Source organism: Myotis brandtii, unplaced genomic scaffold, assembly GCF_000412655.1.
Source record: "Myotis brandtii unplaced genomic scaffold, ASM41265v1 scaffold667, whole genome shotgun sequence".
Lineage (NCBI taxonomy): Eukaryota > Metazoa > Chordata > Mammalia > Chiroptera > Vespertilionidae > Myotis > Myotis brandtii.
Genome location: NW_005370593.1, coordinates 2,506,168 through 2,518,700, shown reverse-complemented (window position 1 = coordinate 2,518,700; position 12,533 = coordinate 2,506,168). Strand labels below are relative to the sequence as shown.

The 12,533-nt window shown below is 38.3% G+C and overlaps 1 pseudogene; it reads left to right on the top strand.

The window, feature by feature from the left end:
• Positions 1–597: 597 nt before the first annotated feature.
• Positions 598–12,533, top strand: part of LOC102249788 — a 22,964-nt pseudogene continuing 11,028 nt past the window's right edge.

The window sequence follows — 12,533 nt, the reverse complement described above, 5'->3', positions numbered from 1 at the left end:
GACTATAAAGAAAATCCAACCATCTGTCTTCAGAACACTCCACTGTGAAATGTTCCTCAAATTACCCCCTACCATGTTTCTACCTAAGATAACAGTGACTTATTGTCAATTCAGCATCTTCTCTGACCTCACTTTCCAGGGCACCAGGTCCCTTGATTTGTCTGATGACCTTGGTCTTCAGTGTTGAGAGTCAAAAATAATAATGATGAAAATGCTCATTCCAATTTAATGAGCACTTCTTATATTCAAGCATTGCTATAAGTGGTTTATATGAATTAATTCATTTAATATTCACAACAATTGTGTGAAGCAGGTACTATAATTATTCTCATTTTTCAGATGAGGAAATTGAGGCAAGTAAATTTAACAATTTTCCCAAACGCTCATAGACATAGCACCCTAGACTGCAATACATATTCATGTTTGCTCACTCGGAGCCCCTTCTCTTAACCACTATGCTATACTGACTGCCTAGTCAGTCTACTCTAATTTCCAAACATTTTGCCAAAATTCAAGTGTTCGCAAACTCAAAACAGATGTTATAATTGGTGTCTTCCATGTTTCAAGCAGGATTTGAAAGCTACCTCTTTCTAGAAGCCTGTATACTTGGTATCAGGAAGATGACATGTTGTCCTAATTGAGAAATTTGAACACCTGCCTTCCTAGGATGAAAGCACTTGCCCTTTGCTTGTAGTGAGAACTACAGGATAAATGCAGCAGGTAATCTTGCATCATTTAAATATTTTACATGTTTTATGAAGGCTAATCTGCATGAATTAAATATTTCATTCATTCATTTAACAAATATTTACTCCACTGTTCTAGATACTGATGACACAGTCAAAAAAATCTCTGCCCTCGTGAAACTTAGATTCTTATTGGGGAGACACAGTAAGCAAGATAAGTATATAAATGATTGTTATGTTAAATGATGACAAGTGCTAATGAAAATATAAAGTGAAGAAGAATGATGTGCAATGTCCAGGGTAGGGTTTGAAATTTTAGATAATTGCATCCAGGGAAGGCATCATGGCATCATGAAAAATAGAACTTTTAAGAAAAAACCTATAGGATTGAGGTTTATAGCCATGAGATACATAGGATAGGAGAGGAACATTCAAGACAAGGGCAGTCTAAGTTGAAAGTATGTGTGGCACATTCCAGAAACACCAAAAGATAAAGTTATAAAAGTAGAGGATGTTGGGGGGAGGGGGGAGGTGTCCAGATCTTGAGGACTTTTCAGACCATTATAAAGAGTTTGGCTTTCTTCTGAATGAGCTGGGAAACAATTGGACAAGATATGACTTATGTTGAACAGGATCCTCTGGCTACATACTGAAAATAGACTGCAGTGGAGCAAGGGTGGAAGCAAAAAGGCCAGCTCGGAGGTTATCATAATAATTCAGGTAAAAAATGGGGGTGGCTTGGTCCAGCTGTAGCAGTGTATAAAATTTACTACTCACTTTCATTACTTAGGGTCTTCTTTTTCTAGCTTTCCCTTGCCAATGCATCAGTAGAAAAACCTCACCATCGAACAGACTTGTTCTAGGAACCCTATTGTTAGCTAAATATCTTGGGTATCATAAATGCATCCCATTTTAGCTCTTAGAAACTTTGAAACAAACTGTTAAATGTACTAGGAGTCATATGGCTATTTAACAAAGAAGGAACTTCTGGGACCATAGGTGGTGTCTCCCCCCTAAGGAATTGAAAGGCTAGATTACCATAAACTGGTCATGTATGGCAGCTGGCAACCCCTCAAAAATTAATGATGCACTACTTTTTTCTAATTGAGCAGCTCTCCCTTATCTCCTCTCCACTCTTTTCCACACAGGATTTACTATTATCCATTTTTAGCCTCAGCAATATTTAGGCACTGGTTTCTTTTGAAGATGTAAGATAGCAACAGAAGCAGTAGTCACATTGTGCAATCAAGCAGTAGGAGGGGGAAACAAGCAAAGATGAATATCTGACCTTTCTCTCCCTTTGCAAATGATTTGGAAAAATTAACCCAAATGCTAGTGAATTATAAGAACATCATGTGAAATGAATGAGCAAGAAAGCAATAATCAAAATTGAGCTTAATCCAAACAATTACAGTAGATACAAATTTTCAAGCCCTATTTTTGGATGTATAAAATTTTTAACTTCATATATTTTTTTATAACACCTGACTTTTTGTTCAGATTCCCTGCCCCAATGGCATGCTAGAACAGGCTTGTACCAGCTCAAAGGTTGATTGTATTCATCTCTTCCCAGGTTCATACTCAGTGACATCAGGTTGGTAGTCTGAAATAGGCTGTGATGGGAGTATTTACACCACGGAAATCAGCAACTGTTACAAATTTTTATCTTGTATTTTGTTTTGTGGCTGGAGAGCCAGCTGTTATATGTAATCCTAGTCAATTATGGGTAAACTTTCCCTCCCTCTCCTTCTTGCTAGAGAAACATTTACATTCTAAGGTGCTTCTGTATCATCCATGCATCTGGGGAAAAGACCTGGTCACCAACCAGCATCTCTTCACCATGGCCTCCTCTGAGATGTTCATGCAATCCCATCTAGTCCTCAGCTGAAATCTTCTTTCATAGTGGTGATCACCAAGATATCTCAACCCCACCAACTCCCAAATTGTGTAATGCAACCTACCTTCCCCTACATCACCCCTTTGTCACAACTGTGAGGTTCCTTAGGTTCACTTACTCTCCCTCAGCTAACTCCTCCACAACTTTCCTGAGGAACAGGAAAATGTGACGGCTCCAGCATGTTACTCTTGGTCCTGAACGTGCACATTTTAGACTCTTTCAGGCCAGACATAACTTGAAATCATAGGCCCTCTGTTGTTGCTCTATCATCTCGGGAGTGTGGAGGAACTTACTGTTCTCTTATAATGTCAGAACGTAAGGCATGCTTCTCCATTGCTCAGATTGCCAAGTATGTCAGAGGGTTAGACTCCTGGGCCCTGCGACTCTGCCTGAGGATGTGATTTGGGCAAGGAACCTATAGCTCTCTAGATTTTTCTCTAATCCCCCACTCTTTCTTCCCCAACCCAAAGAAAGTTTTTATTTTTCCCCTTTGAATAGGGGAGAAGATGGGCGGAGGAAATAAAGAACCTAGCTTGATAAATGTTTTCCATATCCATCTTTTACACTAAAACCTTGACCTTGAGTTCATTTGGTTTGTATATGGCCTCTTAGCTATGTGTATAACCTCTTGCTTAATTTGGTGGAGAAGGAATAAAGAGAAATTAGATATCCACTTTCATTTCTTTCTTCTACCTTAAATCCCCAATATAAACATATCAATTTTTTAGAAAGAAAAGAAATGCAATACTATTTGGTCCATCACCAGTGTCAAAATACAACATGAAAGTTTATCTTTCTAGTTAAAATAATGAAATATGAAAGGGAAACTATTTCCTCTGATCTTTCTCTAACATGATCTTTGACCACTTCAGGTTTTATCCTCTATTACCTTCTCTATATTTGTCCATTTATTGGGGACATTTTAGACAATATCAGTCATGACTATCACCCTCAGTAATCTGTTCCTCCAGACCTATAACCTAGTTTTAATCTTCACTCCTTTCTCAGTATTCCTGCTGGGAACTACCACATATTCAGATAGTTTCCTTAACCTCCTCATTAATGGTTGTTTTCTACAATATTTCTTTCAAAAAGCCAAACCTTATAATGTCGGAAATAACTATGTTTTCAGATGATTTTCCAATTGTCTTACATGTAATAATAAATATAATTAAAAGAATCATAAATTACAGTGCATCTACCTTGAGTATTAAAATTATACAAACTGCCCTAACCGGTTTGGCTCAGTGGATAGAGCGTTGGCCTGCGGACTGAAGGATCCCAGGTTCGATTCCGGTCAAGGGCTTGTACCTTGGTTGAGGGCACATCTCGGCACATACCCAGTAGGGAGTGTGCAGGAGACAGCTGATTAATGTTTCTCTCTCATTAATGTTTCTAACTCTCTATCCCTTTCCCTTCCTCTCTGTAAAAAAAAAATCAATAAAATATATTAAAATCATACAAACTGAAAATATTTATTTTTATTGAGGAAAGATATGAATTTGTAAGAGAAAGAATTGATTTAGTGCCAATCATGTGTCATTGTTTTAAAGATAAACTAGAGATTTTTTCCCAAACTAAATTTTAAAAAGGTAAAAAATCTACCTCTTTCTTTGACAAACATTTAAACATAAATGTGCAAAGAAAGGGATCCACTTTCAACTGAATAAAAAAGTATGCTAAAAATTATTAAGAATAAGAGACCGCAGCCCTGGCTGGGTTGCTCAGTTGGTTGCAGCACCATCCCATGCACCAAAAGGGGTTGTGTGTTCAATTCCCGATCAGGGCACATACCTAAGTTGTGAATTCAACTCTCTCTCTCTCTCGCTCTCTCGCTCTCTCTCTCCCTCTCGCTCTCTCCCCCTTCTTCTTTCTCTAAAATCATTAAACATATCCTCAAGTGATAAAAAAAAAAGAAGAGACTGTATGCACTATGCTAAGTACCAAATGTTTTGTAGAAACAACAGAAAGAATAGATAACAGGAGTTTAAAGGAAGAAGGGACCAATCTGGGCTAAGACTTTTTTTAAAAAATATTTTATTAAATTTGTTGGGATGACATTGGTTAATAAAATTATATAGGTTTCAGGTGTACAATTCTATAATACATCATCTGTATATTGTATTGTGTGTTCACCACCCCAAGTCAAGTCTCCTTCCATCACCATTTATCCCCCCTTTACCCTCCTCTACTACTATTAATGAAGGTTTCAAAAACAAGGCAGAATTTGATGTGGGTTTTTAGAATAGGTAAGATTTAGATTGTTGTAGAAGAAACATGGGAATCTTCTTTTCGTAGGGAGAGTGGCATTAGCATGGTGAGCATACTTGGGTGTTTTTTAAAAATAGAAAGTTAATGCATCTACTAAAAATGGGTAGAATGAGAGATCAAGAAAGATAAGACTGTTCAACACAATTCCTATCAAGATACCAATGGTGTATTTCACAGAACTAGAAAAATTTTCCAAAAACTGATATGGATCCATAAAAGACCCTGAATAGCCATAGCAATCATAAAAAAGAAGAACAAAGTTAGAGTAATCATGCTACTTGATATCAAAATATACTGGAAGGCCATAACAATCAAAACAGCCTGGTACTGGCAAACAAACATGTATAAATCAAGGGAATAGAATAGATAGCCCAGAAGTAAGCCCACGCCTTGATGGTCAATTAATATTGGACAAAGGAGATAAGAACATGCAATGGGGTAAAGACAGTCTCTTTAATAAATGCTATTAGAAAAACTAGACAGATATATGCAAAAAAAGAAACCAGAACATTTTCTTACACTGTACACAAGAAAAAACCCAAAATGGATTAAAGACTTAAATATTAGGCCTAAAACCATAAAAGTCCTAGAAGAAAGCATAGGCAGTAAAATCGTAGATATTTTTTGTAGCAGTGTTTTTTTCTGATATATCTCTTCAGGTAGGAAAAACAAAGAAAAAATAAACAAACTGGACTACATCACACTAAAAAAATTTTGCACAGCAAAAAAAAACCACCAGCAAAATTAAAACACAACCCACTGTTGGGAGAACATATTCACCAATGATAAAGGGTTAATATCCAAAATTTATAAAGAACTTATACAACTCAACACCAAGAAAGCAAGCAATTCAACTTAAAAATGGCCAAAGGACCTGCATAGACACTTCTCCAAAGAGGACATACAGATGGCCAATAAACTTATGAAAAGATGCTCAATGTCACTTATTATCACAAAATGCAAATTAGAACCACAATGAGTTATCACCATACACCTGACAGAATGGTTATCATCAATAAATCAATGAGCAAGTGTTGACGAGGATGTAGGAAAAAGGGAATCCTTGTGCACTGTTGGTGGGTATGCAAATTGTGAAGCCACTGTATAAAGCAGTAGGGAGTTGCCCCAAAAAGTTAAAAATGAAACTGCCTTATGACTCAGCAATTCCATTTCTGGGAGTTTATCCAAAGGAACCTGAAACACTAATTTGAAAGAATGTATGCACCCTTATGTTCAGTGTTATTTACAATAGCCAAGATTTGGAAGCAGCCCAAGTGTCCATCAGTAGATGAGTAAATAAAAAAGCTGTGGTACATTTGCTCAATGGAATACTACTCAGCTATAAAAAAGAAGGAATCTTACCCTTTGTGGCAGCATGGATGGACATGGAGAACATTATGCTAAGTGAAATAAGCCAGTCAGAGAAAGACAAGATCCATATGATTTCACTCACATGTGGAGTCTAATGGACAAAATGAACTAACAAGCCAAACAGAGAATTACTCATAGATAGAGAGCAGGCTGACAGCTGTCAGGGGTTGGGGCTGGGTGTGGGGGTTGGAGGGATTGAACAAAAAAGAAAAATATCAGGACACAGACAACAGTGTGGTGATTGCTGGGGGAGGAGAGATGGGGGGAGTTAGAGGAGGGTAAAGGGGACATAAATGGTAATGGATGGAGACTTGTCTTGGGGTGGTGAACACACAATACAGATGATGTATTGTGGTTTTGTACACCTGAAACCTGTATAATTTTGTTAACCAATGTCACCCCAATAAATTCAATAAAAAGGAAAAAAGAATATACAAAGAACTCTTACAACTCAACAATAAAAAAACAAATAGTTCAATTTAAAAATGGGGAGACTATTTGAATAGATATTTCTCCAATAGATATACAGTGACAAATAAGCACATGAAAAGGGGATGCTCAATATCGTTAGTCATTAGGGGAATGGAAATCCAGACTACAATGAGATAGCACTTCGTGCACACTAGGATGACTGTAATCAAACAGATAGATAATAACAAGTGTTATTGAGGATGTGAAGAAATCAGAACCATCATACACTGCTGGTGGAAATGAAAAACATACATGAAAGAAGCCAAACACAAAAGGCATATATTGTATTATTCCATGTATATATAAAATGTCCAGAATAGCCAAATCCATAGAGACAGAAGGTTGATTAGTAGTTACTAGGAGCTGAGAGGAGGGGTGAATGGGGAGTGACTATTAACAGGTATGGGGTTTTTTGGGGGGGATGGTGAAAATGTTACGGAATTAGATAGTGATGATGGCTGCACAACTCAGAATATACTAAAAACTACTGAATTGCATGCTTTTAAATGGAGAATTTTATGATACATGCATTATATCTCAATAAGAAAAAAATAAATATGAATTATATATTTTAGGCCTTAAGCAGCTACCAGATATTCAGTTACCTGTTCATGTTTGCATTTTGATGTTTCTTTACTTTCTCTTGTTCCTTGACATGCAACAGCATTTCTCACAGTGCAACTCTGTTTCTCTCCTTCCTTCTCTACACAGCCTCTACTTCCTAACCCTGTCATTTCTAACTCTTGCCATCTAACACCCAGCTTCATTACATTATTAAAATTCTTCTCTTAAACATTATCAAAAATTTTCTTCTTGTCATCTAATAGGTGAATTGCTTATTTGTGCCCAAGAAAATAAATATTTTTATTTTGTGAGAATGATACTACCTTTTTCTTGTATTTCTCATCTCCTCACCTCTCTGAAAACTCTTTTTTCTCCTCCTGATCCCTAAGTGAGAGCTATCCCCCAATGATGTATTCTTGACCCTTTTTTCTTCTGGACTCATTGGGGATGTTATCCAGCCCAATGTTTCTGTAGGGCCTGAAGCTCTCTGCCCCAGCATCTCTCCACAGCTCCAGTCCCTCATTTCTTACTTCTGGCTGCACCTGTCCATCTAAATAGACTAAAATGCTGCTCGGTCTCAATTTGATCTCAACTAAACATACGAACTTTCTCCTGTGTTTTCTCTATCTGTAATAATCTCAGTATCTTCACAGTTATCCCAGCTCGAAGGTCATAATAGCACATCCTTACTCCTATTATCCAATTAGTTGCTAAGACCTATTGATTCTACACTCATAATATCTCACTTCTCTGCCCTATTCTCCATCGCCACTGAAAATAACCTAATTCAAGTATTCGCTTCACCTTGACTGAAATATCCTACCCTTATCTTCCTGTATCTTCAATACCTGGCTCAACCACCACTATCTCCACAATGTCTTCTCCAACTTCTCTACCTAATAGTGATCTCCCCCTCCTGTAGAGGCTTCCCATACTCTGTCTACACCCTCATAATGACAAGAATCCCCATAAACCAAGGTGGAGAGACTATCTTTCCTGCTACTGGAAGCTCCTGAAGTCAAGAAACGTACCCACTGGAATTATACTTCACAATTTAGAATTTATACTGAGCTGCTTTGTGCCCACCTGGTTCCTAAAGGAATTTAAGATAGCTGGTGCCTTATACAAATAAGCCCTCACTATTTGTTCAATGACCAAATGTTTACATGATTTTTATAGGAATTCCCTTAAGCATTGCTGATAACTCGGAGCCAGGATTCAGAAAATCCAAATATCCCATACAAGCAGGTAGCACCCCATCAACACTAAGATAGGGATTCCCCTTCTCTCTGCTGTTACCATCACCAATAAGTTCTTATCCTTCCACAGGGAGAAAACCACTGCCGCTGCATCGTCCTTCCTGCCATGGAGAGGGGTTGGTCAGGATGAGGTCAGAACTCTAGGGTCCTGGGGATCATCATCCCCAGCCATCCGCTGCCATTACGCTGACCTTAGGCATCTCAGTTCCCTGCCTCCCATTCCGGTCCCTCAGCCATGCTCAATCAACCCCCCTTCCTGCTGAAAATCCTTCTCTGGCCACGGGAGCCACCACTGGTGCCTTCAACCCACACAGCACTCCAAATCCTGTGGTCACAGATGGGGGAGCGTGTACCTGCTCCTACTTGGGATGGGGAGAATGGCCTGCCCTGACATTCTAGGGCACTCTGAATACATTTTTCCATGGAAATATTATTTAAAATAGTAATTACTTTTTTATTGTTTTTTTATTGCTTAAAGTATTACAAAGGGTATTACATATGTGTCCTTTTTTTCTTCCCCGCCCTTGACATAAAATAGTAATTACTTTTGCATAATCATTATTACAATGTTTCCATGGGAAAATGGTTTCTGCGTTTTAAACTTGAATTTACAAATAAACCTAATTGTAGAGCAAGGTATTCATATATTGGGAACTGCATTTATAGAATGGTATTATTATTTTTATTATCATTATTCCTAAATTTTAGTCTGTTTTGTTGCAATCAGTAGCTTGAGATTAAATCAATGCAGTCCAAGAAAGATTCCTCCAGTTAAATTAACTTTTAGAGATGAAATTCAGGAAACTGTGCTTTAGGCACTTTTGGGTAACATGAACAACTATTTTGGGTAAGACCCAAATGGATACTTGATTTTCCAACTAACTTAAATGTGTCAAACTTTGTAGGTGATGGAACTTTTTAGCCACCCTTCAATCTGCTTCAGATGTCTCCCCATTACCTAAGGAAGATGTTATACTGCTGACAACTAGGTGTGATTTTTGTCACATCAAAAAACATACACACCTGTGCTTAAGACAGAAAGGTAATTGTGAATAAGGTCCACTGTTCAAAGGTACAGCAGGTTGGCACAGAACAGAAGGTTTGATAATGAGAAATTACAGTTTCCTGCAATTCTTGAGGACAGGAGAGAGGGAATTATTTGCTTTATGCTGACAGCAATTTCCCTAAACCCTGTGAGATGGCATAGCTCAAGCTGTTGCAAATGGAGACAGAGTAGCTACCAGCTACAGCTCTTGGTTGAAGCAAGATTCCCTGGGGCATGAAATATATTGAAAAACCTTTCTAAATAGGATTGATCACTTAATTTGACTGTTTTAGAGAAAATCCTACATAGTCTTCAGTTTCTAGCATTTGTTCACTGATTCCTGGAAGCTTAATAATAACTTCTACCATATATGGGTATATAGATATTTATGTATATTTTAATTAGATAACCTAATCACAGAGATAATCACAAATATCTTGTATTAAAAATGTTAGATACTAGTTATAGAATATTCTTTAGTTTGGCTTTTGCAATATAGTGGCAAAAGCAGCAAGCTCTTTCTCTGAGAAAAAAATTAAATCTCTAGATGTGTGTTTATGTCACTTTTCCATGATAGGTATGGTGACATCAACCATTACCACCAGTCCTCAAAACAAAGCAACCAGCAACACAAAGAGAACCATCACCATCATGTCTAAAAACAGAGAAGCTGGTAGCTGTTCTGTTAGCCACACACTTTATTTTAACTTGAAAAAGGGGTTAACTTTTGCCTCTCACTTATACTTTTTCTTCATGAATGAGCAATTAATTACTTTGCTGCTGTCGCTGTTTCAGCACTTCAATTTACAATAGCCTTTTGTTTTCTTGCAAACGAAAAGAGCTTTGAAGGATTTCAATCTTCAAAAACATAGAATACTTTCTTTCTCTTTATTTCTGAACACACACAAAAATGTCTATTCTTATGTATATTTAATAACAGGCTTCAAAAAGAGCTTTATTGTGCACCTTAACCTGATCTGATTGATTCTTGCAGCTAAGTCAAAGGCACACATACAAACCCTAGTTCTGGGAAACATTTTCTATTTAAAAATTTTAAAGCGTAAACTTCATAATAAACTAGGGGAGGAAATGTAAATATGTTGTATTTCATTTTAAATACAGTTCAGTGCAGTTTAAATACAGCCAGCTCTTTCCAGATGATAATGTGACTTGGATAATGAAGTGCTTCATCTTAAGTCACAGAAAGTTCAGTGCTATTACTGTTTACAATTAGGGGGAAAACTCTGTATGTCCTTATTTGAATATGTTTATCTCTTGAAAACAAGGAGATGAATATATATATAGTCATCACAGGCAAAGGAAAATAAAAGGCTGAGACATTATCTGGTAGAATTAGTGGGTATTCACAATACCTGAGATATAAATTCCTAACATCCCTCTTTTATTTCTTAAAAACAGATGTGAATAGGACAATGACTTTGACTAGGAAAATAAGACTTTCATTATCTGGAATGGTTACAGAATTAAAATGTACCAATTAATTTAATAGTCTAATTAATTCAGTATTAACCAGTATATACGTTCTGTTTTAACCCATGAAATTGAAATTATAATTAATTCAGTTAAATATACAGAATACTGAACTTAGAATATATCTCAGTCTTGCTATTTAAAAAATTATAGTTCTGACACAAGTTTACTGATGATCAGTCACTTATCCTATATAATAAAATCCTAATATGCAAATCAACCGAACTACAGAACGACCGGTTGCTATGATGCACACTGACCACCTGGGGGCAGATGCTCAACTCAGGAGCTGCCCCCTGGTGGTCAGTGCGCTCCCACAGGGGGAGCGCCACTCAGCCAGAAGCCGGGCTCACACAGTCAAGGTGGCGGGAGCCTCTCCCGCCTCCGCTGCAGGCAGGCGGTAAGAAGCCGAGGGGTCCCAGACTGCGAGAGCCCGGGACTGCGAGAGGGATGTCTGACTGCCATCTTAGGCCCAGACTGCGAGAGGGATGTCTGACTGTCGGGCCTAAGCCAGCAGGCGGACATCCCCCAGAGGTCCTGGACTGCGAGAGGGCGCAGGCCCAGCTGAGGGACCCGCCCCCCCCCTCGGCCCGGTGCTCGAATCTTGTGCACCAGGCCTCTAGTTTCTCATAATATTGGAGTGTCCATGGGCATGCACACATACATATCAATTAATAGATGACTCTAAGTAGCTAAACTCCAGCAAATTGAGATTATACAATAAGTATCTCAGTTTTGCATTTAATTTTATATTTTACAAGTACAGTCTTTTGTATTTGTAATGTTAATGTCTTCTTCCTGGCTCACTGAAGAACTTAATAAAGCATATTCCTAGAAAATATGTCAAAATCATGTACAGAGTAAGCAGCAAAGCCAGGTGTATGCTGACCTGACAACTCATCACCTAATCAGCTCACATCGCCAGTAGTCAGAAACAGCTCCCACTCTGGTAGTCAAGGGGACCACTGGTGATGTTCTGGGCTTTGGGGATGAGGGATAGAGAGTTAGAAACATCGATGAGAGAGAAAAATCGATCAGCTGCCTCCTGCACACCCCCTACTGGGGATTAAGCCTGCAACCAAGGTACATGCCCTTGACTGGAATCGAACCTGGGACCTTTCAGATGATAATGTGACTTGGATAATGGCTTGGAGTCCATGGCTCGAGGCTCTATCCACTGAGCCAAACTGGTCAGGTCTCCTCCATCATTTTTTACTCAGTCAAATAGGATTCAGAGTCAGAATCATCCTATTAAGTGAGGCCCTTTCAGAATATTGGGAATCCAGTTAGGTTAGATTGACAAGAATGCAATTCCTTATTTATGACTAGAGGCCCAGTGCATGAAATTCATGCACTGGTAGGATCCCTAGCTGCTGATGGCTGCCAGCCGGGCCTCCCTGCCTTCCCCTAGTCACCCTTGCCCCCTGGTTGAACTCCCAGACCAACTCCCAGTAGAGGGAACAATTTGCATACTCTGC